This window comes from Chelonia mydas, chromosome 13, assembly GCF_015237465.2.
Source record: "Chelonia mydas isolate rCheMyd1 chromosome 13, rCheMyd1.pri.v2, whole genome shotgun sequence".
Classification (NCBI taxonomy): Eukaryota; Metazoa; Chordata; order Testudines; family Cheloniidae; genus Chelonia; species Chelonia mydas.
In genome coordinates, this window is record NC_051253.2 from 7,512 (window position 1) to 12,320 (window position 4,809).

The 4,809-nt window shown below is 44.1% G+C and overlaps 1 long non-coding RNA gene across 1 annotated transcript; it reads right to left on the reverse strand.

The window, feature by feature from the left end:
* Positions 1–598: 598 nt before the first annotated feature.
* LOC114021272 lies at positions 599–3,771 on the reverse strand. The gene is made up of 3 exons (XR_003565901.3): positions 3,598–3,771; positions 3,037–3,106; positions 599–1,554 (listed from the first exon to the last, which is right to left on the reverse strand). It is a non-coding gene; the product is annotated as an uncharacterized LOC114021272 (long non-coding RNA).
* Between the last annotated feature and the right edge of the window lie 1,038 nt (positions 3,772–4,809).

The following is a 4,809-nucleotide window of genomic DNA, read 5'->3' on the forward strand; positions in this document are numbered from 1 at the left end:
ACATGATCCCACCCCATCTGTTAGCAGATTTGCCCATTACTTTGGGGTATGCTCATTTATTAGAGTTACTCTTCTGGGGAGGGGGTTCTGTAATTCTATCAATGTACTGCTTGTGTCACTTGTGTTCTCATACAGAGCTCTACTTCTGCAAGTTCCCTCCCAATGGAGCTTCCAGCCCCAGAATCAGACGAACACACACATTAACAGAGCGTGTCTGAGAGGATTGGGTTAATCAGGACTCCCAAGCTGACCCCTTATATGTCCCTGGACTCAGTAGGCTGGATTGAGCAGCACCTCCAACCTGTCACCCTCATATGCCATGTGCACTGCAGTGAAATAGAGTATGCCTGATCAGGCTGGGTTGAGCAGCACTTCCAAGCTGCCACCCTCATATGCTCCAGGTTCAGCATGTCCCTGTCCCCACTTTCATGTTACAATTATTCTGGTAGTAACCCACTTGATGAGAAAACCCCAAAGGATTTTTGGGCACTGCAGGGATCTTTAGCTTAGGTACGAGGTGCGCTGCTGCAGATCTAATGAGGAAGCCAAAAAACACCCATGAGGGGGAGAGGGAGAGAGAAGCAACCAGCTTAACCATGAAAGTTATTTATTGCCAGGTAATAACCATAGGGGAGCCAAACAAACAAAAGTTATAATATTAAATCTAACTTAAATTTGATGATAAAAGTCAGGTTTAGAAAACTATAACTGATCACACAAGTCAGGGTCAGAAGACTATACTGAAAGAGAGAGAGACAGAGCATGCACGTGCGCTGAGTTCTCACCACTCCATGAAGCTTGAATCGATCGGTGGTCCCAGATGGTGATGGTAGCTGAGGGTCCAGAGCGCTGAAGACAGGCAGAATCTCCAGCACAATCAGTAAGGAGAAGATGAAGTCCTTATGGAACTGATGCAGATTTTGGATCCAGGCATCAGAACGCTTACTTGAGCATGGGTAGGGGTTTGTGTAGGGAAAGAACAGTGGTTCAAGAGAGAACACTAGATTTGTTTATGGGTAAACTGACGGTTCAAGGGAGTATACCAAAGTTGTTTTGTTCAGGCTAGACAATAGGAACTGATTATTCCTGGCTGTGGGCGGTGTTCCTTCCAGGGAGCTCACAATACAATTAGACAGCTTCAGTATTTAAATACCAATAAAGGATTTATTACTGGAATTGGTCTAGTAACTACTGAGCTGGATGTGTGCAGGCCTGGGTTCAATAACATCTGGAGCAGAGATTCCCCATCATGCAGTGCTTTCCTGGTCCCAGAGTTCCGTGCAGTTCTTGCCTTGGAATCTCTGCTCTTCATTCTGTACGCTAATGGAGATGCCTCTCTGTCCCATCTCCGATGCAAATGAGGCTTGGGGGGTTTCCTTAATCCTGTCAGGTGTGTGTCTTCCACCGCCTTTTCATTGCTTTTTGTAAGTCCTTCTTCTGATCCATTTTGATTCAAGCAGAGGCTGGGCGGGTGGGGGAAGGTCTTCCTTGAGTCAGACAGGCTGGCTACTGCGCCCTGGTTCCCCAAGAACACAGAGCTGACAGGTAACACATCTATATGGGGTTATTGACACAAACTACATTAAAAAGCTGCTAATAAATCATTGAGCAGATAACCATCAGCACCACATTCTACAACAGGATTCTCAAACTGGATGTCACAACCACTAAGGAGGTAACAAGGTTATTATGGGAGGTCGCGAGTCAGGGGCAGGACCATCCTCTGCCAGGTGATGGGGGCTGAGGTGGGTTACACCAGTGGTGAAAAACTGGGGGGCACACCTAAGGCTCTCTGGGGGGTCACAAAGAAACTTTTCCAATAGGGGAATTCAAAGTCCTTTCAGACCTGTTGGCTGCCATCTCCAATGCCTTTGCCACTTCCCAGTGGCTGGTAGGAAAGTCCAGGCCCGCCCTCGACACTGGGTTCCAGCCCAGGCACCCTGTGACAAGCAGCCAAAGTCTCCACATGGTCTTACCCCTTGCTACTGTTTCCCTGGACTTCTTCCTAGTTATCTGGCTTCCCTCCACTCTGGGTTTGCCAACCTCCCAACTCCCTCCATTCAGGAAGTGGCTGCAATCTATTTCCCTGTCTTCCTGCAGCTGCTTCCCTCTGCTTTCAGCTCCTGGGCTTTACACTGGCCCCTCCTGTTCCTGCCCAGGTGATCCTGCTTCCAATTAATCCCTGCTCCCTAGATCCTCCTCCAGATGCAGCCTGTGGGGTTAATTAGCCTACCTGGTCACCTTAATCCCTCCTAGTACTTTGTTAGGTGGTCACCCCATCACAGGCGCACTAAGTCTGCTGTGAAGAGTGATATATGCATGTTTGTGACTATCACGTTTCACAGACTCCCAGCCACCAAGCAAATCTACTTTGAAAAGTGAGATTTGTATTTTTGTTAATTTCACTTTTTACAGCAGAGTTACTAGTACAGAGTTCTGCCAGCAGCAGTGCAGAAGGAATGGTGGCAATGGGGCGCTAAGTCTGCAGTGAAAAATGATATTGACAAAATTTCTTTGTGCCCCCCCCCCCCGCATATTAAACAGTAACTGGTTAAACATTTTTTTTCTACTTAAAAAAATAATTTGATAAAAATGTGTTTTATCATTACTTTAAAAGTGGTTAGAAAAGGTAAATTAATTTTAAACAATAGGATTATAAATTTAGCATTTAAAATAGTGTTAAATATAAAAATCTCTTTTTCATTAATAAGGGGGTCACTCTCAGATGCTTGCTGCCTGAAAGGGATCGCCAGTACAGAAAGTTTGTGAACCCCTGCTCTAGTCACCACCTGGATCCAAGCTCACCCTGGGGAGGACATATTATACCCTGCCCTGGATATTAACATCCCTATCCTGCAAGCAGCTATCTTCCCCTGTCCCCTGACACACAGGTGGTCAGGAACCTTCTTGCTAACCCAGTTCCACCTAATACAGGAAGGACCCGTCTCCAGTCAGGAGGGCTGGACTCAAAGCTCTAACTGAACAGTTTCTCAGGGATGCTTGCAACTGCTCTGCTCCAAGCTGGACTGTTGTTACCTGGAGCCATCTATGCCAAACAGAATGGACTTCCCTGGTCTCCATCTCTCAGGTCTTGGCTCAGGTCCTCCTATGGCAGGAAACAAACCACAAAAGGAAAGTTATTGCCAGAGACCGCATTGCCACAGGCTGATGCTCTTGCTTCTCTAAAAGGTTCTGTCTGACGCTCCCCACAACAACACTCCCCCAACAGTCATAGCTACAATGAAGGGGCAGCTGGATGTTCCTGTACTGTGAAAAACAGCATCCAAAATAGTTACCGCTCACAGGAGACTATTGGCCCTCTTCCTTCTGTAGCCTGATCTATAGATTATGCATAAAAATTCCTAGTTATCACTTTGAGGGTTGACAGGTTCTTGTCCCAAGATCAGGCCCAGTATTATTAAAATTATTATATAGTTGGGAACACCGATGTGCACAGGTACAACACTCACACTATAGGAACGCTTGTATATTTACATATAAATAATTTATTAATACATTTCGCAAAGTCACACACACTCTAACTCAATAAGGTAGATAGAGATAATACAGAAAGTACATTAAAATATCCATACTCACACCATCCCTTTCAGCACAATCTGAAATGTTAACCATCATCCTCCTCATCTTCATCAGTGGCCATCACTCTGGCCCTTCCCAAGGGCTACATCTCTCTCCCCTACTGCCCTGGGATGCCACTTTTATAATATGTTACGCTGACGTTACCATGTCTAATGCATATTCAACAGGGGTTTCTCCCCTCTTCCTTATTTGTATTTCCTCCCCTTACCAATGTTAAGGTGTCCTTCTTCTATAGGTTAGTGTATTTATGATTTCACCCAATTATCATATATGTCAATTTGTTGCCATGGCACTTTTGCGGTCGGATGTTCCATCCAAAACTTTCCAGAAGGTCGTGTTAGTTCATGTTCTGTGGTTGTCTCATGTCATTATGGACAAAATTCCCCACTGCACTCTACTTCCAGTTCCCCAAAACTTATGAGTTACCTAAATTTATCTATGCCAAAGTTCATAGGCCTCAAGCGTCATGCTAACTGCTGAAGCCAATGTCTTACAGGATACAGGCTTGTAGGTTCTTTGCATTACTGCTACATATAATAAATGTATAATAATGCAAAGCAGTGAATATAATAGAGGTAAGATGGCCTACTGGGCCACACTCCTCTTTATGCCCAGAGAGGACTGTCACTTGCTAGTAGGCTCATGTTCTCTGAAGGAAACCAAGATCAAGTACAGAGAAGGAGAAAATGGAAACCAGTGACTCAAACCCAGTTATGTTTAAGAGGAGACAGGCAAGGGCTGAGCATCTCTGTTTACAGGCAGGTCACTCTCCTGGGAACCAACCTTCCTCTGGAGAAGACATATGCCCTGTTTTGACTGTTGGGCCTGTAAAGTTTGGTAGAAACAATAGTATCAAAGCAATTCTGTTGTGCAAAGTAAATGAATAGACAGTAAACACAGCACCGACATGACCAGCTTCAATCATCTTCCCAGATAAAAAATGTTTAACCTTGTCTTAAAAGAAAAATACAATATACAGTTATATAATTTTTAGCCCTGGTTTTTAATTCAAAGACATATTTTAAGCCCCACATTAGCTACCAGTATAGGGTAATTATTATTTGAAATTTATACCCATTAAAGAGCTTTGGTTACTGCTTCAAAACTAGTTTAATTTGATAGGTAATTTATAAGAAATTTATTAATAATCTGGAGCTTCCTTGGAAGTTTTTATTACTGGAGGAAGTAATAATCACCAGTAAAACCCAG